The sequence below is a fragment of the Orcinus orca genome, chromosome 16 (assembly GCF_937001465.1).
Source record: "Orcinus orca chromosome 16, mOrcOrc1.1, whole genome shotgun sequence".
In the NCBI taxonomy this organism is placed as follows: Eukaryota; Metazoa; Chordata; class Mammalia; order Artiodactyla; family Delphinidae; genus Orcinus; species Orcinus orca.
The window spans coordinates 24,967,513-24,992,240 of record NC_064574.1 but is presented as its reverse complement, the minus strand read 5'-3'; the positions used below and the strand labels follow the sequence as shown (position 1 = coordinate 24,992,240).

The following is a 24,728-nucleotide window of genomic DNA, read 5'->3' as shown; positions in this document are numbered from 1 at the left end:
CACTCTAGAGCCCGCACACCATAGCTAGAGAGCACGTGTGTGCTGCAACAACTGAGCCCACGCGCTCTGGAGCCCACGTGCCACAACTAGAGAGAAGCCCATGCCACAACAAAGAGCCTGCCTGCCGCAACTAAGACCCAATGCAGCCAAATAAATAAATATTTTTTTAAAATATCAAATGCAATGTACAGTATTTTACTGGATCTTGGTTTGAAAAAAAACAGATGCAAAGCACATTTTTAGGATAATTAGGGAGTTATTACTAATTTTGGTAGGTGTGATAATAATGGTGCTGTGGTTATTTTGGACAATGTTCTTTTTTATTTTTTTTTGCGGTACACTGGCCTCTCACTGTTGTGGCCTCTCCCGCTGCAGAGCACAGGCTCCGGACACGCAGGCTCAGCAGCCATGGCTCACGGGCCCAGCTGCTCCGCAGCATGTGGGATCTTCCTGGACAGGGGCACAAACCCGTGTCCCCTGCATCGGCAGGCGGACTCTCAACCACTGCGCCACCAGGGAAGCCCACAATATTCTTATTGTCTCTTAAGACATGCATACTGAAGCATTTATTTATTTTTTTGGCCACATCACATGGCACGAGGGATCTCAGTTCCCTGATCAGGGATCAAACCCGTGCCCCCTGCAATGGAAGCACAGAGTCTTAACAACTGGACTGCCACGGAAGTCCCAAGAGATGCATACGGAAGCATTTTGAGGTAAAATGTCATGATGTCTGCAATTTACTCTTGAAAAAAACGAGGAAAAAACAGATTAATCAAATATAACAAGATGTTAATAATGGCTAATTATAGGTGATGAGTATACAGGTGTTCATTATATTTTTATTTGTACTATAAATTATAAATATTTGAAATTGATCACAATAAAGAATTAATTGTTTAAAAAAAAAAAAAAAGGAAAAAGAGGACTTCCCTGGAGGTCCAGTGGTTAAGACTCCACGCTCCCAGTGCAGGGGGCACGGGTTCAATCCCTGGTGGGGGAAGATCCCACATGCCATGTGGTGTGGCCAAAAAAAAAAAAAAAGGGAAAAAACAAGCATACCAGAAACATAGTACTGCTCCATGGTAAAACTCTGCCAGACATCAGGAATGCTAAGAAGCTTATCTATGAACATCTTCCAAATCACAGTATGTTTTAAAAATAAACATATTTGAACATATATATTTATAAATATATAAATTTATATATATTACATATATTTAATTACTTACACCAGTCTTTTCCGGTTTAAATATATATTTTATATGTATATTTACATATATTCAGATTCCTATGTGAATAATGGTTAAAAGATTGTCACAGACTATTCAGATTATCTGCCATTTGAGCAAAAAGGCAAGATGCTATTATGCACCTCAGAAATCACAAATTCATATACCTACAGGGGTCAGGCACATAAAGTAAGTAAGAGAAGAACACTGAACATTAAATGCATTTGCACATACTGTATGAATGGTTTGGGCAATAGGAAACTTGCATACCCATCTATGCTCAGCAGCTGCTACTCTGTTCCACTTTATTACTTTCTTTCTGGAGGGACAGAAGGTGTTATACAGGCCCAGGACTAACATTCTCAATTTTAAGAATAGACTAAAATCCATATATTTAGTAAAATCTCCAAATTTTAAAATTGATTTATATTTCTGGAAAATACTCTATGGGCCAAATGAAACTCACCGCACCTGCATATGGCCCACAGGCCATCAGTTTTCAATTTCTAATTAAATCATGACTCACAAGATTGACTGACAGAACACTAGGCCCCAGTATACTACACTGGGTTTGGTGTAGTGCTGGAGAAGACCAGGTATTTAAAACACATTTAAGTCTTATGATGTGCCTCTTGGGAGGTCTATGGACTCCCTGAGAGAGAAAAGAAAAAAGAAAAAAAAAGAGATCAAGGTCTTAATCCCAGAGAAACAGAAGGCACTCAAACTTAGAGAATTTTTGCAATGTAACTTTGGTAGTGTCATTCCACTGCTTGGAATTAAGCTGAGCCATACTCACTCTCACATAAGGTTTCACTCACCAAAATGTCTTTCTTAATTTTTATCATTTATCCAGGTCATCTTCTAAGTCCAAACAAGCTGGCATTTTTAGGGCTTCTATTTTAAGGTAGCAGCCAAATAAAAACTCTAAAAAAAAAAAAAAGGAAAAATAAAAGTACAATATTATACAGAAATTACAGAGGTGACCCATCCTTGCATCAGAATGCAAATATTACAATTTATCAAGTCAACTTAGACATCTTCAGACAATGTTAAAACAGGGTTTTCATTAAATCTGCAAAGAATATTTTTTTTCCCTGAGATCTTAAAGCACTCATCACCAACCAATTCAAAGAATACAGAAGCAAAACTAAGGGACATATACCAGAATCATGAAACTGGGACCCTAAGCCTTTGAGCCCTCTCTATACATTGATTTCTAAATCTGTCAAATTAGAACATTCTTTGACATAAATCGCAGCAATATCTTTTCAGATTCATCTCCTAGAGTAACGGAAATAAAAATAAACGAATGGAACCAAATTAAACTTAAAACCTTTTGCACAGCAAAGGAAACTGTAAACAAAAGACAACATACAGAATGGGAGAAAGTATTTGCAAACAATGTGACTGACAAAGGATTAATTTCCAAAATATAAAAACAACTCATACAACTCAATAACAAATAAACAACCCAATCAAAAAATAGGCAGAAGATCTGAATTTGGCAATTGGGATTAACATGTATACATTTATGTGTATAAAATTGATGACTAATAAGAACCTGCAGTATAAAAAAACAAACAAAAAACAACTAATACTAAACTTTCTTTGGGTTATTTGTATGGAAATATGTTAATATAAATGTTTCAGACACTACATTCTAAGAATCTTATATGTTCTGGTATAATGTTATAAGTCATAATTCTAGTTATTACTTTAAAATGTATATCTCAGAAATAACTAACTTTCCTTGTCAACTGCATTATTATGAACTTTCATCAAATTTTTAACCGTGGTCATTTTTAAGTCTTTTGTCATTTACAGACAGTTCTGGGTATACTCTGATGCTTTTGCAAAAATGTTCCTATAAAAGGGTTTCAGGGCTTCCCTGGTGGTACAGTGGTTGAGAGTCTGCCTGCTGATGCAGGGGACACGGGTTCGTGCCCCGGTCCAGGAAGATCCCACATGCCGTGGAGCGGCTGGGCCCGTGAGCCATGGCTGCTGAGCCTGCCCGGCGCCCGGAGCCTGTGCTCCGCAACGGGAGAGGCCGCAACAGTGAGAGGCCCACGTACCGCAAAAAAAAAAAAAAAAAAAAAAAGGGGGTTTCATCTTCAAGGAATTCATGCAAAAGACTCTGACAAGTACAGGTTTCTGGTAACTGACTATACTGCTGAACTGAATGAATAAGCATTTTCAGAACTCTAATGGAAAACTGATGAATTCATAAAAGTGCTAACAAAAGATCAAGATGAAAAAAATTAATTACGTGGGACTGAGTGAACTGATGAGGATGATTATAATTTTTGTGACTTTCTGTTTGAATAAAAAAAAATCCCACAAGGACTCAGACACAAAAAATATACAAATCAATTTTCACTGCAAAGTAAAGGAGCTGTTACACTGGAGGATTACTGGACTGAACGTCAATATTATGACATAGTATGAATGTGTTTTGTGTTTGGTAATTGCAATCATTGTTGCTTTTGTTGTGGTCATCCATTTACAATGCTTGGTGTCAGTTTATTTATCTCTTGTAAAAATAAAATACAGCGTGTGTGTGAAAAAAAAGAAAGTGAAAAGAATATTGGGAAACAATATTCACAAATCATATAGACTTCAGTATAGCAATGATTATTTTAATTAACATGATTGATAATTTTCACTTTCAAAATTCAAAATTTTAATGTATGCAGTGTGACACTCAGCAGTGTATAAATTTCAAGGTTCAATAGATCTGGATTGTAATTACCAGCTAGCCAGTGAGCAGCTGAATCACTGCTTATCTGAAAGGCCTTAGATATATTGCTTAACCTCTCTGAGCCTCATATTTTTCATCTGTAAAATGGGAAGTAACAATCTCATGAGGGTGCTGTGAGGATTAAATGAGATATAGTTTGTGAAAACACCTAGCGGAGAGCTGAAAGAACAAAGGTCCAAAGGTCTTTTCATGTTTTCCTAAAACTTACTGAGGTAGAAGTCAACATTAAAAAGCTTACTCAATGAGAAACTGTTTGATAAAATACAATTTATTGGGTTTTTTTCTAGTTATAAAAGAATATATAATTTTTTATAGAGATCTTTAAAAATACAGAATATTTTTAAAGAATAAAATCAACTGTAATCCCAAAACTCAGATGATCACTACTGATATTTGGGTATATTTCCTTTCAAAACCATCTAGGTTTATATTTATAGAGTTTGTATCTTGTTTTTATTGTTTTAACTTCTCAGTTTGAATTGTTAAGTAGACAATCTAAAATTAAACATCTTTTTCTTTAAAAAAAAAAAGCAGATCTAAATAGACATTTCTCCAAAGAAGACATACAGATGGCCAAAAAGCACATGAAAAGATGTTCAACATCACTTATTATTAGAGAAATGCAAATCAAAACTACCATGCAGTATCACCTCACTCTGGTCAGAATGGCCATCATCAAAAAGTTTACAAATAAATGCTGGAGAGGGTGTGGAGAAAAGGGAACCCTCCTACACTGTTGGTGGGAATGTAAATTGGTACAGTCACTATGGAGAACAGTATGGGTTCCTTAAAACTAGAGTTATCTGCAATCCCACTGCTGGGCATATATCCAGACAAAACTGTAATTTGAAATGATACATGCACCCCAATATTCACTGCAGCCCTATTTACAATAGCCAAGACATGGAAGCAACCTAAATGTGCATCAACAGATGAATGGACAAAGAAGATGTGGTGTGTCTGTGTGTGTGTATATTTACATACATACACATATACCCACACAGTGGAATACTACTCAGCCATAAAAAAGAATGAAATAATGCCACCTGCAGCTACATGGATGGACCTAGAGATTATCTGAAGTAAGCCAGACAGAGAAAAGACCAATATCATATGATATTGCTTACATGTGGAATCCAAAAAAAAAAAAAAAAAGATACAAATGAACTTATTTACAAAACAGAAAGAGATTCATAGACATAGAAAACAAACTTATGGTTACCAAAGGGGGAAGGAGAGGAGGGATAAATTAGGAGTTTGGGATTAACATATATACACCGCTATATATATTGCAAAATAGATAACCAACAAAGACCTACAAAGACAGGGAACTGTACTCAGTATTTTGTAATAACCTATAAGGGAAAAGAATCTGAAACAGAATGAATATATATATATATATATATATATATATATATATATATATATATATATATATGAATCACTGTGCTGTGAAACTAACACAACATAGTAAATCAACTATACTTCAATTAAAAAAATATGTAAGTGTATATATATATATATATATATAAGCCTAAAATAAATAAATAAATCTGTCAAATTAAAATGAATTAACATCATGGCACACTGTTCGCAAATGCTTGGAGACAAAATAAAAATATTTTGTACATACACTAAATACAAAACCTACTTCTAACAGAATTTCAAATTTTGTATTTAAACTCCATAAAGATATTCCATAGATTTTAGTTTTTTCCTATTTTATCTAAAATAGTTATACATTTTTTTTCATTAAATTTTCAGTTCAGGTTCTAAAGTATTCTTTATTGTGCACATAGAAATTATGCATGGAAACTGCATAATTTCGGCATGCATCAGAAAAAATTTCCCTCTTAATAAGAAAGTATCAGTCTACAATGCCTTTAATTGGACTGCTATAGTTTTACATTATTGCCAAATATTGATTTTATAATCTCAAAATTTTAGATGGATATATGTACTAGGTATTAATAAATAATTATTAGAGAAATACCCATCTCTTAACTATTTTTTAATTCAAGAAAAAACCAGTTTTTAAGTCTCCAAAGGAACATTAATAAAAATTAACCTTTAAGAAAGGCCATAAAGAGGCTTCCTTGGTGGTGCAGTGGTTAAGAATCTGCCTGCCAATGCAGGGGACGTGGGTTCAATCCCTGGCCCGGGAGGATCCCACATTCCACAAAGCAACTAAGCCCGCGTGCCCCTAGAGCCTGTGCTCTGCAACAAGAGAAGCCAAAACAATGAGAAGCCCACGCACCACAGCGAACAGTAGCCCCCGCTCACTGCAACTACAGAAAGTCCGTGCACCGCAAGGAAGACCCAGCACAGCCAAAAAAAAAAGCCATAAAGAAAATCTCAATAAATCAAAATGTAACAATAGAACAGCCAAAAACTCTGGTGACAATGCACCAAAATTATAAATTTAAAATAAAATAAACAGACCTATCACAAATAATTAAATTGCAACCATAATTAAAAATCTTCCAACAAACAAAAGTCCAGGACCAGATGGCTTCACAGGTGAATTCTGTCAAACATTTAGAGAAGAGCTAACACCCATCCATCTCAAACTCTTCCAAAAAATTGCAGAGGGAGAAACACTCCCAAATTCATTCTACGAAGCCACCATCACCCTGATACCAAAACCAGAAAAAAATATCACAAAAAAAGAAAATTATAGACCAATATCACTGATGAACACAGATGCAAAAATTGAACAAAATACTAGCAAACAGAATTCAACAGCACATCAAAAGGATCATACACCATGATCAAGTGGGATTTATCCCAGGGATGCAAGGATTCAATATATGCAAAACAATCAATGTGATACACCACATTAACAAATTAAGGAATAAAAACCATATGATCATCTCAATAGATGCAGAAAAAGCTTTTGACAAAATTCAACACCCATTTATGATAAAAACTCTCCAGAAAAGGGGCATAGAGGGAACCTACCTCAACATAATAAAGGCCATACATGACAAACCCACAGCAAGCATCATACTCAATGTTGAAAAACTGAAAGCATTTCCACTAGGATCAGGAACAAGACGAGGATGTCCACTCTCGCCACTCTTATTCAACATAGTTTTGGAAGTCCTAGCCACGGCAGTCAGAGAAGAAAAAGAAATAAAAGGAATACAAATTGGAAAAGAAGAAGTAAAGCTGTCACTGTTTGCCGATGACATGATACTATACATAGAAAATCCTAAAGATGCCACCAGAAAACTACTAGAACTAATCAATGAATCTGGTAAGGTTGCAGGATACAAAATTAATGCACAGAAATCTCTGGCATTCCTATACACCAACAACAAAAAATCAGAAAGAGAAATTAAGGAAACACTCCCATTTACCACTGCAACAAAAATAATAAAATGCCTAGAAATAAACCTGCCTAAGGGGGAGAAAAATTTATACTCAGAAAACTATAAAACACTGATGAAAGAAATCAAAGATGACATAAACAGATGGAGAAATATACCATATTCTTGGATCAGAAGAATCAATATTGTGAAAATGACTATACTACCCAAAGCAATCTACAGATTCAATGCAATCCCTATCAAACTACCAATGGCATTCTTCACAGGATTAGAACAAAAAATATTACTATTCGTATGGAAACACAAAAGACTCCGAATAGCCAAAGCAGTCTTGAGAAAGAAAAACAGAGTTGAAGGACTCAGGCTCCCCGACTTCAAACTACACCACAAAGCTACAGTAATCAAGACAGTATGGTACTGTCACAAAAACAGAAATATAGATCAACGGTACATGATAGAATGCCCACAGATAAACCCACGCACATATGGGAACCTAATTTATGACAAAGAAGGCAAGAATATACAATGGAGAAAAGACAGCCTCTTCAATAAGTGGTGCTGGGAAAACTGGACAGCTACATGTGAAAGAATGAAATTAGAACACTCCCTAACACCATACACAAAAATAAACTCCAAATGGATTAAAGACTTAAATGTAAGACCAGACACTGCAAAACTTTTAGAGGAAAACATAGGAAAAACACTCTGACATAAACCACAGCAAGATCTTTTTTGACCTACCTCCTAGAATAACGGAAATAAAAACAAAAATAAACAAATGGACCTAATTGAACTTGTAAGTTTTTGCACAGCAAAGGAAACCATAAACAAGCCAAAAAGACAACCCTCCAAATGGGAGAAAATATTTGCAAATGAAGCAACAAAGGATTAATCTCAAAAATATACAAATAGCTCATGGAGCTCAATATCAAAAAAACAAACAATCCAGTTAAAAAATGGGCGAAAGACCTAAATAGACATTTCACCGAGGAAGACATACAGATGGCCAAGAGGCACAAGAAAAGATGCTCAACATCACCAATTATTAAAGAAATGCAAATCAAAACTACAATGAGGCCATAGCCTGATCGAGAGGATAAGATGTCTTCCGTGAGGCCATGACAGAGGGAGGGAAAGAGGACGCCTCGCCATTTTGAAAACAAAATCTCGACTCGGGACCTATTGCGGCAGGGGCGGAGCGACAATTCTCACGCTCGGACCAGCTGCAGCTGCTCAGTCACATTTCTGCCCCCACCCCCGATAAACTGCAGAACGATCTGTCATGGTGGCCGGGATGTTAGGTTTGTGCGGCCGCCGCCTTTTGGCGGTGGCGGCGAGGCGAGGGCTCCCGGCTGCCCGTGTTTGCTGGGAATCCAGCTCCTCCAGGGCTGTGATCGCCCCGTCCGCTGTGGCGGGAAAGCGGCCGCCGGAACCGACTTTACACTGGCAGGAGGACCCAGATGCCGAGGACGAAAACCTCTACGAGAAGAACCCAGACTCCCACGGTTATGACAGGGACCCTGCTGTGGACCTCTGGAACATGCGGGTCGTCTTCTTCTTTGGCTTCTCCATCATCTTGGTCCTTGGCAGCACCTTTGTGGCTTATCTGCCTGATTACAGGATGCAGGAGTGGGCCCGCCGGGAAGCTTAGAGGCTTGTAAAATACCGAGAGGCCAATGGCCTCCCCATCATGGACTCCAACTGCTTCGACCCCAGCAAGATCCAGCTGCCAGAGGATGAGGACTGACGGGTTACTGAAAGGGGCTTAAGAAGCACCACCTTCTCCACCCCTTGTCTGCCATTCTGCCCTCTCTTCAGAGCACCTAATTAAAGGGACTGAAACTGTGAAGAAAAAAAAAAAAACTACAATGAGGTATCACCTCATGCCATACAGAATGGCCATTATCAAAAAAGCTATAAACAATAAATGCTGGAAAGGATGTGGTGAAAAGGGAACCCTCCTGCACTGTTGGTGGGAATGTAAATTGATACAGCCACTGTGGAGAACAGCATGGAGGTTCCTTAAAAAACTAAAAATAGAACTACCATATGACCCAGCAATCCCACTACTGAGTATATACCCTGAGAAAACCATAATTCAAAAAGAGACATGCACCCCAATGTTCACTGCAGCACTATTTACAATAGACAGGACATGGAAGCAACCTAAGTGTCCACTGACAGATGAATGGATAAAGATGTAGCACATATATACAATGGAGTATTACTCAGCCATAAAAAGAAACGAAATTGAGTTGTTTGTAGTGATGTGGATGGATCTAGAGTCTGTCATACAGAGTGAAGTAGGTCAGAAAAACAAATATTGTATGCTAACGCATATATATGGAATCTAAAAAAAAAAAAATGGTACTGATGAACCTAGTTGCAGGGCAGGAATAAAGAGGTAGACATAGAGAATGGACTTGATGACATGGGGTGGGAGGGCGAAGCTGGGGTGAAGTGAGAGTAGCATCAGCATATATACACTACCAAATGTAAAACAGTTGGCTGGTGGGAAGCAGAAGCATAGCACAGGGAGATCGGTTTGGTGCTTTGCGATGACCTAGAGGGGTGGGATAGGGAGGATGGGAAGGAGGCTCAAGTGGGAGGGGATATGGGGACATGTGTATGCATATGGCTGATTCACTTTGTTGTACAACAGAAACTAACACAGTATTGTGAAGCAATTATAAATAAATAAAATGATAAATAAAGCAATTATAAATAAATAAAGAGCTATTAAAAAAACAACCCATACCCCCAGGTAGGCAACCCACAAAGGACAAGATAATCACAATTTCATAGGTTCTCCCCCAGGAGCGGGGGGTTAAAGAACCACATCAGGATCCCCAGCCCAGGGATTCTGCACCGGGAAGATGAGCCCCCAGAATACCTGGCTTTGAAGGCCAGCAGGGCTTATGTACAGAAGAACTGGAAAGCTATAGGAAACAGAGACTCTGGTCTTAAAGGGTGCATGCCAAATCTCACATGCTCTCCAAGCACAGAGGCAGTAACTTGAAAGAAGCCTGAGTCAGAACCACTTGCTAATCTTGGACAGCCTCCTGGAGAAGTAGGCATCAACTGGGGCACCACCTGGGGACACAGACATTGGCAGCAGCCATATGGGGGAGCTTGTTTTACCATGAGGACACTGGTGCTGGCAAGAGCCATTTTGGAGTACTCCCTCTAGCCTATTAGTGCCAGGGTCTTCCCCACCCACCAGCGGGCCAACACCAGCCTCAGCCCCCTAGGGATCTGGCCCTCCCACCCATGGGCCAACACCAGCCCAGAGACCCCTAGGGCCCTGTAGCCAGTTGCACCAGGACCCAGCCCCACCACCAGTGGGTGCAGCCACCCCATGAGGCAGGACCTGGCAGCCAACTAGGCTGGGAGCCAGCCCTGCCTACCAGCATGTCCACAGTACTTGGCCCCGCCACAAAAGAATGACCCACACAGCCCACACAGTGGGCACCCCAAGAGTATATAGCTCTAGTGACCAGAGGGTAGTATGCTGCTGAGCCCCACAGGACATCTCCTACATAAGGCCATGTCTCCCAAATGTAACTGACCTACCTAATACATAGAAATAAACAGAAGTTTAGGCAAAACAAGGAGATAGACGAATATGTTCCAAACAAAGGAACAAGACAAAACCAAAGAAGAAGGACTAAACCAAGTGGAGATATGCAATCTACCTGACAAAGAGTGTAAGGTAATTATCATAAGATACTCAACAAACATGGGAGAATGAATTAACAAAGTGAGAAATTTAACAGAGTCAGAAAATATAAAGAAGAACCAAACAGAGCTGAAGGACACAATAACTGAAAAAATACACCAGTCATAATCAACAGCAGATTAGATGATACAGAGGAATGGATGAGCAAACTGGAAGTCAGAGTAGTGGAAATTATACAAGCTGAACAGAAAAAAGAATTTAGAAAAATGAGGTTAGCTTGAGAGACCTCTGGGAAAACTTAAAGCATATTAACATTTGCAGTTTAGAGGCCCAAGAAGGAGAAGACAGAAAGGGGTAGAGAATTTATTTGAAAAATAATAGTTGAAAACTTCCCTAACCTGGGAAAGGGCACAGACATCCACATCTAGGAAGTACAGAGAGTCCCAAACAAGATGAACCCAAAGAGGTCCACACCAAGACAAATTATAATTAAAACGTCAAAAATTAAAGATAAAGAGAGAATCTTAGAAGCAGCAAGAGTCGGGAGTTCCCTGGTCGTCTAGTGGTTAGGATTTGGATCTTTCACTGCCGTGGCCAGGGTTCAATTCCTGGTTGGGGAACTGAGATTTCACAAGCCACACTGCATGGCCAAAAAAAGAAAAAAAAGCAGCAAGAGAAAAATCAATTAGTTACATACAAAGGAACCCTCATAGGACCATGAGCTGACTTTTCAGCAGAAACTATACAGGACAGAAGCAAGTGGCACGATATAATCAAAGTGATGAAAGGAAAAAAACCCTACAACCAAGAATAGTCTACCCAGCAAGGCTATCATTCAGATTTGAAGGAGAGATAAACAGCTTTGCAGATAAGCAAAGGCTAAAAGTTTAGCACCAGTAAACTGGCTTTACAAGAAATGTTAAAAGGACTTCTCTAAAAGGAAAAGAAAAGACCACAACTAGAACTATCAAAATTATGGGGAATTCCCTGACGATCCAGTGGTTAGGACTCCACGCCTCCACTGCAGAATGCATGGGTTCGATCCCTGGTCAGCAAACTAATAAGATCCCACAAGCTGTGTGGCGTGGCAAAAAAACAAAACAACAACAAAACCCCCTCATTTATAAAGGAAAACAACAGTAAAGATAGATCAACCACTTATAAAGCTAGTATGAAGGTTAAAAGGTAATAGTAGTAAAATCATCTCTATCCACAATAAGTAGTTAAGGGATACACAAAACAAAAAGAGGTAAAATATGATGCCAAAACATTAAACGTGGTTGGGGGGGGAGTAAAAGTGCAGGGTTGTTAGGATGTGTTTAAACTTAAAATAATGCACACGCACATATATAGCTGTATATGAACCTCATGGTAACCATAAAACAAAAATCTATAATATACACATACAAAATAGAAAGGAATCCAAACATAACACTAAAGATAGTCATCAAATCACAAGGGAAGAGAGCAAAATAAAGAAGGAACTAAAAAGAACTACAGAAACAACCAGAAAACAATTAACAAAATGGCGGTAAGTACAAACTATTAATGATTAAATGTAAATGGACTAAATGCTCAAAAGACAAAGAGTGGTTGAATAGATACAAAAACAACACCCGTATACATACTACCTACAAGAGACTCACAATCTAAAGACACACACAGACTGAACATGAGGGGATGAAATAAGGTATTCCTTGCAAATGGAAACAAAAAGAAAGCTGGGGTAGCAATACTTGTATCAAACAAAATAGACTTTAAAACAAAGACTAACCAAGGCTATCTTAAACCTTGGCTCTTTGATTTCAATGTTACCATATTTCCCTGAGAAACTGGAACTCAACTGGTATAAGATCTTTAACTCTTCCTTCTTCCATTAGTAGCTATTCTCCACACTCTTCTCTCATCTTCCTTCTTTCAAAAAGTTAACATCAAGCTGGGAGCTAAAATGGAGGCTATAACAATGCCTGGTTCATCTCTATCATCACCTCCACCCTAATTTTTCATTGATATATTTAAGGAAACACTAAGAGTCAAAGTTATCAACAGCACTGGAAACTAAGACTGCTGCTCAAAGAACTGTTGGACTCATATATGACTTTTCTGCCAAACAGCAGGCAGGAATGGGGCTTTAGATAGAGTAGAGCCAGCAGGAAGGTAACAGATTTTTAACTAACCTCCTCCAACTACCTGCTCCAAAACAGCTTTCTCCAGAGGCAGCAATGGCAGTGGTAAGTCACATCACCCTACTGTGAGAGACTCACTTAGTATGGTCAGGGCTATTACATGCCCACAGCCTTCCTTCTCTACTTCAGATTCTTTAACATACAAAGTAGTACATACACCCTGAGATTTGAAAGCAATTGCAGGAAGGGCTGAGAGAGCAAAAGCCCTGGGAGCATTACATTCTGGAAATCACAGTTATTTGCAGCCTAGGCTTCAAATGATCAAAAAACAAACCCTCTTTTCCAAAGTCAAATTACCACGTCAGAGGACGGGCTTTCCCCTACTCAATCCAGCAGGAAACACATAAATGACTGCTGGACACTAGAAAGTATTCAGAAACTATGTGCATCCGTTAGTCCTTTAGTTTAACATCCGATAGGAGAATTCCTACAGCTACCAAATAGCCAATGAAGGAAACTGTCTACCCTATTTGGCACATACTAGACCTGTATACCCCTCTCCTTATTCAAGGAAGAATAATTGAGGGAAGAGATAGAAAAACATTCTGTAACATAAAAGAAGAGAAACTCTGCATCTGTAATTCAGAAAATGAATATATAAGGAGCAACAGGTTAAATTTTAGAAATCAACTACGTTACTCTCAACAAATTTGATAAAACACACTGAAATAAGAGTTCAAAGTTCACAGGCAGAAATGAAAAGAACTAGTTGAGATGCAGGCAGAAATAAGACAGGGGGAAAAGAAAGGTAAAAACTACAAATATTCTGTAACAGAATTCAAATCTTTACTAGAAAAAGTAAAGAGCAGAATACTTAATTAGAAATGTGGAGACAACAAATTTGAGAAATTCTTCCAGAATGGAGAAGGAAAGGACAAAGTAATGAAAAGTATGAGAGGATTGACAAGGAGAGAAGAGAGAAATAAACTTCAAATAATTTGTTATCCCTGAAACAAATGGACAGAAATAATAATTAAAGATTTTTTAAAAAGGAAATGTAAGCTTTCCTGAGTCAGAGAATCTTCTGCATCTCCAGCTCTAAAGAGCTTACAAAAGACCAGGCAAAATTACTAAAAAGATAGTGACAACTGGATTTGTTCTAGTGAAATTTTCAGATTTCAAGGATAAAGAAAATGCCCCAAGTCACTCAAGAAGGAAAAAACAAGTCATACATAGAGCACCAAAATTCGGTCTGGCCACAGATTTTTGCTTTGCAAGACCACAAGATAATGGCAAAATATTAAAGAATTAATAGTGGAAAAAATAATGTGACCTAATAATCCTGCTCCCTCCCCCACCAAGTTGTCATTCAGTGTGAAATCAATATAATGATACTTTCAGATGTATATCAATCATGTACTTTTCACAAAAATATTATCTGAATAATAATTAACCAAAAACAAAGACCTTGAGAATAGGAAGCAAGAAATGAAATCAGTTAAACATAGGGCTAAGTCTAAATAACTGTTACAAATGATTAGCACCAAACGTTATTTTTTAAAAATGATTATTCAAAAGGAAGGTAAGGTACAAAATAAAGATGAACTATTATCAGTCACCATCATCTTCGAGTACTACGAACAATTTTGCTAAAATGCTCTGTCATTAATTTAATGGGTTACCCCTCCCCTCTCCATTAAACGATAGAGTTTTAGACTAGGTCAAGGAACACTGGTCTATTCTAGATACCTCATACAATAAGAACCATAAAATAAGTGGCCTTTTGTGACTGGCTTCTTTCACTTAGCTTCATTTCTCCAAGGTGTTGTAGCAAGTAACAGTACTTCATTTTTTAAATTACCAAATAATATCCCTTTGTATGGAAATACCATATTCATTCATTCATTCATCAGTTAATAGACATTTGGGTTGTTTCCACCATTCACTATTATGAATAATGCTGCTATGAATATTTGTGTACAAGTTTTGGTGGAGATATGTTTTCATTTCTCTTGCGTGTATATATATACCTAGAAGTGAAATTGCTGGGTTATATGTTATCTCTATACTTAACCTTTCGAGGAATTGCCAGACTGTTTTCCAAAGGAGTTACACCATTTTCCATTCCCATCAGCAGTATACAAGGGTTCCAATTTCTCCACATCCTCACCAACATTTGTTATCCTTCTGATTATAGCCATCCTAGTGGGTGTGAAATTGTATCTCATTGTGGTTTTGATTTGCATTTCCCTGATGGCTAAAGGTGTTGAGCATATTTTCATGTTTACTGGCCACTGGCATGATTTCTTTGGGGAAATATCTATTCAAATCCTTTGCCAATTTCTAAATTAGGATGTTTGTCTTTTTATTACTGAATTTTAAGAGTTCTTGATAAATTTTAGATATAAATTCCTTTTCAGATATATGATTTACAAATATTGTCTTCCGTTTTGTGGGTTGCTGTAGGTGACTTTTCTTTTTATTTAGTTCTCTTCTGATTGTTCATTAATGGATGTTGTGTCATATTTCTTTACAGGAGATGACTTTGTTTTGTAGTTGGGACAAACTGGTTGAGTATTTGGAAAAAATTTTATAAGTTCTCACTTCAGGACTTCCCTCGTGATCCAGTGGTTAAGACTCCGTGCTTCCACTGCAGGGGGCACAGGTTCGATCCCTGGCTGGGGAAGTTCCACATGCTGCCACGATGCAACCAAAAAAAAAAAAATTCTCCTCACTTCATAATTGTCCTAGTCTGTCCGAGCTGCTATAACAAAATTCCATAAACTGGATGGCTTATAAACAACAGAAATTTACTTCTCATAGTTCTGGAAGCTGAGAGGTCCAAGATCACTGTGCCAGCGTGGTTGGGTTACAATCTGCCAACTTCTTGCAGTGTCCTCATGTGGTGGAAGGGGCTAGGGAGCTCTGTGTGATCTCTCTTATAAGAGCGCTAATCCCATTCATGACTGCATGAGGGCTCCACCCTCATGACCTAAGCACCTCCCAAGAGGCCCACCTTCTAATACCATCATATTGGGCATTATGACTTTGAAATATGAATTTGGGGGGAACACAAACATTCAGACCTTATCAACAATGTATACTAAAAAATTCTGACTAAAAAGTTAAATGCAGGGACTTCTCTGGCAGGCCACTGGTTAAGACTCTGTGCTTCCACTGCAGGGGACGTGGGTTTGATCCCTGGTCCGGGAACTATGATCCCACATGCCGCGTGGTGTGGCCAAAAAAAAAAAAGCTTAAGTTAAATATAAAAAATAAAATCATAAAACTACAATCACAGGCTGGTTATATATTCATATATAGTATATTTATCATTTCACGGACTGAAGAGCTAAAGCAAAATATAGATTTTATCATATAATTTCATTATTATTTTTAAAATTTTGCAGGACAAAGTACACAAGAGTAAAAAGGCAAAATACAAGTTGGGAATTATATTTGTAAATAACAAAAGGTTAATAAACTTAACATTAAAGTCCTCTTAAAAATTAAGGAAAACATTAACATCCCAACAGAAAAATTGGCCCCCCAAATGGAAAATTTATAAAATTAGAAATAAAAATCATCAATAACTATATGAAAAGTTTTTTCATTTCATAAGTAATCAAAAAAAGCAGATGAAATATGCCTTTCTTCCAACATCAAATGGCAAATATTTTTAAAATGAAATACTCAAATGTGGCAAAGGTACAATGAAATAGATTAACATTCATATTTTGCTTTTACATGTTCATTCTCCTTAACATCATAACTAATCCTAACCTCTAGGAATCTAACTCAATAAATAATGAGAGATGTGGTTAAAGATTTATATTTGAAGGTGTTTATCAAAATATTAATAATAGTGAAAAACTGGAAGCTAGCTCAAGGCTCTACAGCAGAAGTGGTTAATCAATTTAAATGTACTCAAATACTGCTTCTCCATTAAAATTCATGTTTTCAGGAATACTTAACATCATGGGAAATGTTCACATTTTAAATATAAGAAGTATATAAAACTGATTCATTATTTCAATTTTCTTAATGTTGGTACACATGTTGGGAAAAAGACAAAGGAAACTCAATAATAAGACAAACAACCCAATAAAAAATGGGCAGAAGATTTGAACAGATACATTACAATAAGCACACGAAAAGATGTTCAACATCATTGATCATCAGGAGAATGCAAATTAAAGCTACACCTGCTATAATGGCTGAAATTAAAAAGAATGATAATATCAAATGTTGACAAAGATGCAGAGCAACTGAAACTCTCATATGGTGGGAATGTAAAAAGGTACAAACAATTTGGCAGTTTAAAGTTATAAAGTTTCTTATCAGAAGACCCAGCAATCTCACTCTTAGGTATTTACCCCAAATAAATGAAAACATGTCTACACAAAGACTTGCCTATGAAAATTAATAGCAACTTTATCTACAATAGCCTCAACTGAAAGTAAACGAAACAAATCAAATGTCTATCAGTTAGCAAATGGATAAACTGAAGTATATCCCTACAATAGAATACTGCCAAATAATAAACAGGATCAACTACTGAAAGGATTCTCAACCAGTGTAGGGAGGGGATTTGGTCCCCTATTGGACATCTGGCAATGTCTGGAGACATTTCTGATTCTTAGAAATGGGGAGGGGAGTGCTAATGGCTTCTAGTGGACAACGGTCAGGAATACTGCTAAATAACCCACAATGCACAGGACAATCTCCAAGACAAAGAATTATCCTGTCCAAAATGTCCACAGTGCCAAGTCTGAAGAACTCTGAACTGCTGATACAGGCAACAACATGAATGAATCTCAAAAACTTCATGGTGATCAAAAGAATATTTCTATGATATTCTAGAACAGGCAAAACCAACCTACAGTAACAGACATCAGATGGGTGCTTGCCTGAGACTGGGGTGAGGACTGATTGCACAGGGATGAGGTACCTTTGGAGTGAAAATGGTCTATATCTTGATTGTGGGGATATATACATCTGTTCCAATGAAAACTGTACACATAAAATTAGTGCATCTTACTGTATGTAAATTTTAGATATAAGATTAGTAAAAAATAAATTGTGGAAGCTGGGTGAAAGGTACATGGGGGTTCATGATAGTATTCTCCTTTCATATCTGTCTCAATTTCCACGACAAAATGTTTTTTTAAAAAATACACATGTATATAAACACTAAATGATACAGGAAGAGGCCTTAATTGAATCTTTAAACACACACACACACACAGGCACGCACACACACACACAAAACCCACTCAAGATTAAAATCTCATTGTGAGAATGATCTTTGTGTTATGTATCTGCTCTTGAAGGGGAAAGAAGCTGATGTGAAAGACAGAAGGAAGAAAGAGATATAGTTTGATACAGGGAAGGTAAAGAAAATTTCACAAACTACTCCTCACCACCACCACTCTTTTTAATGTCCCATTTAGTCCCAGCCTGGCACTAAGCCATGTCTTCTGTGGTAGACAGACTTCTAATACGGCCACCAATTATCCCAGCCTCCTGGTATTCATGCCCTCGTGTAATCTCCCCTGCCCCCTCTTCCCCCTGAGGGATGGCCTAGTGACTTACTTCTAACCAAAAAAATACAGCAAAAGTGATGGGACAGCACGTCCATGATTAGGTTATAAAAGAATGAGACTTTCATCTCCCTAGGAGGCTCTACTGCCTTCTCAGCTTGCCATGTTGGAGAGGCTACAAGGCAAGAAACTGACAACCAGTAGCTAGTGAGAAACCAAGGCCTTAAATCCAACATCCCTTGAGGAAGTTAATTCTGCCAACAACCAAGTAAGCTTAGAGGAAATCCGTCTTCAGTCAATCACTGAGATGAGACTCCAGTCCTGGCTGACACCTTGACTGCTGCCTGTAAGAGACCCTGAAACAGAGGGCCCACCTAAGCCAGATTCCTGACCCATGGAAACTGTGCCCTAATAAATGTGTGTTGTTTTAAGCTGCTAAATCTGTGGTAATTTGTTATGCAACAATAGATAACTAATGCACCCTCCCTGGAAATCCTGCTGAACATTCACTTCTTTTTAAATTATTTGGCAGTTTCTTAAGAAGTTAGATACACCATACAACCTAGCAGTACAACTGTTAGGGATTTACTCCAGAATAAGTGAAAATATACCTATACAATGATTTGCACAAAAATGCTTACAGTAGCTTTATTCACAATCATCAAATACTGGAAACAACTCAACTGTCTATCACAGGTGAACAGATAAACAAGCATGGTATACCCATACAACAAAACACTACTCATTCAAAAGGAATGAACCACTGACACATGCAACAACATGGATAAATATCAAAATCATTCTGTTGAAAAATAAAATAAAATAAAATGTTTAGACTAATGTTGGCCCACTATAAAAGCTCAATAAACACCAGCTATAATAAAAAAAGAAAAAAGAAATTTAGAGCCATATCTGGCATGTATTAAATGCTCAATAAATGTTAGTCATTTTCATTAAAAAAAATCATTCTGCTGAGTGAAAGAAGCTAGACTCATAACAGAACATAATGTATCAATGCATTTACATAAAGTTCTGGAAAATGCAAAGCAATATATAGGTGGAGGGGCTAGGAGGGACAGACTGCAGGGAATATAAGGAATTTCTTAGGAAGATGGAAATTTTCTGTATCTTGGTTGTGACAGGTGTTTCATAATAAATACTGTAAACTAATAAGAACATCTGTCAAAATTCACTGAAACATGTTTCACTTTTAAATGGTGCAGTTTACTGTATGTAAATTATACCTCATTAAGTTGACCAAAAATAATAATAATAATAATAACCTTCTTTGTCAAGTCTTCTTTAACTACATCTAATGCAGCTGATTCCATTATTCTACCTTAGCCCCCATACAACACTCTATATTTAAATTATTCAAACTACCGAGAATCTGGAGTGTCTTGAATTCTACAGTAGCTAAAAGTTACAGAACACTATTATGTGCAAGGCACTGTCCTAAGCACTTTGTATTATTAACTCAATTAGTTCCCCCCAAAACCCCATGTAATAGATTCTATTACCCCCCTTGTACAAATGAGGACACTGAGGTATTAGAGAAGTAACTTGTTTAAGGTTTTACAGCTAGTAAGTGACAGAGCTGTGACTGGAGCCCAGTCAATTAGTCATAGAGGCTGGGCTCTTCACTACTACCACCACCCCACTCTATACCTCAGACCACTCGAGTATTAGGTAAAAGCATACTCTCAGCTCACTAGAGACTAATAGGTTCATCCACTCATTCAACAAATATTTAAGCATATAGCACATGTTAGTTATTGTTCTAAATGCTAAAGATATAATGGTGAAAAAAATATAGACATGGTACCTGCTTTTACAGAGCTTTCATTCTAGTAAAAATTTAGGTTTAAAGTACAGGATTCTAAAACAAAATATTTATCCCTTATTTATATATTTATCCAAATATTTACGCAAAAAAATTCACAAGGTGCGTAGTGGCCAGATCTGCTTTAACTAGCTAAAACGGTGATTCCCAAACTTGGCAGCACTTTAGAATCACCTTGGGATCTTCTAAAAATTCCCAGGCCATACCCCCACAATCTAGGGTGGGGGGGGTGGTGGTAGGGAGGGGGAACAAAGACATTAGTACTTTGCAAAGCTCCAAAGGTGATTCCAATGTAAAGACAAGTTTGGGAAATCACTAAGCTTGAGTTTTTATCGGTCTGAATAATGATAAAGTTCATTCATGGTGATGCAGACAAGGGTAAAAGAAAAGAAAACAAACAAACAAAACCCATATATACTTGCCCTTCCCTTAACCAGATATATGCAAGGTAAAGGTAGCTTTGTTTTACCCCAATGTTATGAATTCTGAGAACATTAGAAAGAGGGCCATATAATTATTTTCCTTCTTGGATTTATCCATGCCTCCATCACCCACCAGAATCACAGACAACTGAGATATTCACCTTTTCATCTTTTCCTGGTACTTTCCATGGAACCAATAAAGAATTCTGCCATATTATATATATTCAGCATAACTGATAAAGATATAACAACTGCTTTTATATTAAGCAGATCTTATTTAATTCAGTCACTTTGGGTCCAATCCACATGCCAAATGCAGCTTGCCGAAGTAAAATACCCTGTGGACACTGAGATCAAAATGGCTTCTTTTTTTAAAAAAAGTCTACTTCCTAATTCAATTCTTTGTTTAGGCTGAATCCAAATCTTTTATAACTCGAACTTGCATTTGTGTACTACAGAATCAACAGACCTGTTTAAGAACTCTCTGACCACTCTCAGAAAAGATAGTCAGAAGTTGAGTAGGACCCCTCTCCATTCCATCCAGGACCTAGACAGAAAGGAAAAAGGGCAAAGAGGAAGAAGAAAAACATCAGAAGACTTAATATATAATCCCAATAAACCTATTCAAAGCAAATTTTTGTGACTGGCCAAATTCCTTCTATCACTGTTTCTGTTAATTTCACTCTAGAAAGAGTTGTGAAAGACATGAGATTACCTACAGCCTCAAGTCCAGTGATTTCTTTTAAAGGAAAGCTTATCATAATCACCAAGGAAGCTTTTTCAAAATACAACAGCAGTGGTCATACAAGTATGTTCTTTTTATAATTCATTATCCTTATGATTTGTGCACTTCGCATTATGTGTGTTATACTTCAAGTAACAAATATCAAAAAACAGATACATTTGTCCTGGGCAGAACCCCTGAAGAATTCTAATTAAGAAGGTAGCAGAAAACAGTCCCACAGAGGTTAGTAAACCTCTTTTACATGATTTGCCCTAGTTACATGATTTGCCCTAGGTCACATATGTCGTTAGCTACAGACTTAGTCCTTCTTGTCATTTTCCTACTCTTTCTGTTGTAAAACTGTAAATATGCTAATAATATTAAACTTTTAAATTTAACATTTACTCTCCTTATTCTCTGAAAAAAAATTTTATTACATGCAACTACTGCAAAAAACAAACAAACAAATAAATGGGAAACACAGATGTCCTGGGTTCACAACTGTGCACCATCGCAGCTGTTGCACCACCCATATAAGGAAATTAAATAAAGTCTAATGCTCATCCAATGATTTCCTAACTGCAGTATCCATTTTTTATGCTTCAATACAAATGTCAAATGATTAGTAGTAAAATTAACTGAATAAATCTTGAGAACAGACTAGCATTATTTATAATAATGAAACACAGGTTGACAGAAAGGAAAAAGAGCCAGGCTGAGCATGGCAGGATGAGTGTGCCCCAAGTTCTAGTTGTGACCTTCTCATAAAGTTGTATGATTTGGAGCAGGGTACAATCTCTCTGTGCCTAAGACACCTAAATTATAAAATGAGAGGATGGATCACTAAGCTAGCGCTAAAGAGAATCACAGGTTCCTTCTAGATTTAAGAAAACTCAAAGACTGTTTATCAGGAAATATAATTATTTTCTATATGCTTTCACATTAACAAATAATATCTCTACTCAAATGTTTTAAGTAGCTTTGTAAAATAAGAATCCTAGAATTCCTCTGGCATCTGATTCATAAACATAAGCATATTCTTCAGCTTGTGTCAAATACAAATCTCCTAGATTTGTTGTCTAGGTGCAAGATGTCTCCCTCTCAAATATGGCTAATAACAATACCCTTGATACTTTTCCACCACCACCATAAGACTTCTTTGCATGAGTTTAACTTTATATTTTGAAATCATTTCAGACTTGCAGAGCACAAGCTATTTTTTAAATAGAAAATATATGTGTAAAGAAGTCCCTCACAGGGGGCTTCCCTGGTGGCACAGTGGTTAAGAATCCGCCTGCCAATGGAGGGGACACGGGTTCAAGCCCTGGTCCAGGAAGATCCCACATGCCACGGAGCAACTAAGCCCGTGCACCACTACTACTGAGCCTGCGGGCCACAACTACTGAAGCCTGTGTGCCTAGAGCCTGTGCTCTGCAACAAGAGAAACCACTGCAATGAGAAGCCCGTGCAGCGCAACGAATAGTAGCCTCCGCTCACCACAACTAGAGAAAGTCTGCGCGTAGCAACAAAGACCCAACGCAGCCAAAAATAAATAAAATAAAATAAATAAATTTATATATAAAAAAAAATAAGTCCCTCACAGGGACTTCCCTGGTGGCACAGTGGTTAAGACTGTGTGCTCCAATGCAGGGGGCCCGGGTTAAATCCTTGGTCAGGGAACTAGATCTCACATGCATGCCACAACTAAGAGTTCGCATGCCACAACTATGGAGGCTACCTGCTGCAACTAAGACCTGGCACAACCAAATAGACCTGGCACAACCAAATAAAATCAATCAATCCATCCATCAATCAATAAAATTCCTTAAAAAAAAAGTTCCTCATAATTTCTTTTTTCTTAATTTCTAATCTACTGTAATTTGAATACTTGCAATGGATGCATTTGTTCAACCTCCGTTTACCAACCACCTACTATGTACCAGGCACTCTGCTAAACAGTTTCCTGCTTCTGAAGTTACTATATAAGAAACAAAAAAATTGTGGAAAGGATAATTTAAATAATATTTTCATGAATGCCTAGGTCTGGATATTACACTTACAGTATTTTAAAAATTAAGCTGGGGCTTCCCTGGTGGCACAGTGGTAGGGAGTCCGCCTGCCAATGCAGGGGACACGGGTTCGTGCCCCGGTCCGGGAGGATCCCACATGCCGCGGAGTGGCTGGGCCCGTGGGCCATGGCTGCTGAGCCTGCGTGTCCGGAGCCTGTGCTCCGCAACGGGAGAGGCCACAACAATGAGAGGCACGCGTACCGCAAAAAAAAAAAAAAAAAATTAAGTTGGCCTTTTAACCACATAACCTTAAATGTTTCAGGATAAGGCATTTTTTAAAGTATATTAATAAATAGTTAAATGTGAACTGTGAAAGACAATTTGCTATGGCACAACTTAATTTAAGATCCAATTCCATCCTCCCTACACCCTCTTATAAGATTCTTATAAAACTCTTACATGCTTCCTGTTCCCAAGTCCAGGGTTCCCAACGGAAAATTTATGCAAACCTCCAGCCAAATCATAGAAACTTAGTGCCCTGAAAAGATCAACAAAATGCCTGTCAAGGCGACTGGCATTTTACTACTGTAACAACCCTGGTTTGCTCTTGGTAGGGATAATAGACAATTTAAGAGATTAGGGAATATTAACATTAAATCTTCATTTCAATCCTGACATTTTAGTATAAGAAACAAAAAATAAATCTGTGAAATGCAAAATTTGAAATCCCTAAAACTACTCATGCTAACACAGATATATACAGTTGACCTTTTTTTTTTTTTTTTTTTGCGGTACGCGGGCCTCTCATTGTTGTGGCCTCTCCCGATGCGGAGCACAGGCTCCGGATGCGCAGGCCCAGCGGCCATGGCTCACGGGCCCAGCTGCTCCGTTGCATGTGGGATCTTCCCGGACCGGGACACGAACGCGTGTCCCCTGCATCGGCAGGTGGACTCTCAACCACTGTGCCACCAGGGAAGCCCTACAGTTGAGCTTTGAACAACGTAGGAGTTAGGGGCTCTGACCCCAGAAGCATTCAAAAATTTGAGTATAAGTTTACAGC

The 24,728-nt window shown here is 37.8% G+C and overlaps 1 protein-coding gene and 1 pseudogene across 11 annotated transcripts in view; one reads left to right on the top strand and one right to left on the bottom strand.

The window, feature by feature from the left end:
* Positions 1-24,728, bottom strand: part of NCOA6 (nuclear receptor coactivator 6) — a 97,391-nt gene that overhangs the window by 56,230 nt on the left and 16,433 nt on the right. For 10 of the 11 annotated variants that reach the window (XM_033433553.2, XM_033433538.2, XM_033433542.2 and 7 more), the window contains exon 2: positions 2,051-2,156. The gene's annotated coding sequence lies outside the window, so the exon portion shown is untranslated. Of the gene's footprint in view, positions 1-2,050; positions 2,157-21,404; positions 21,483-24,728 lie in introns of all 11 variants that reach the window. The other variant, XM_033433540.2, reaches the window with a different exon arrangement.
* LOC101280910 (NADH dehydrogenase [ubiquinone] 1 beta subcomplex subunit 11, mitochondrial-like) lies at positions 8,562-9,189 on the top strand (annotated as a pseudogene).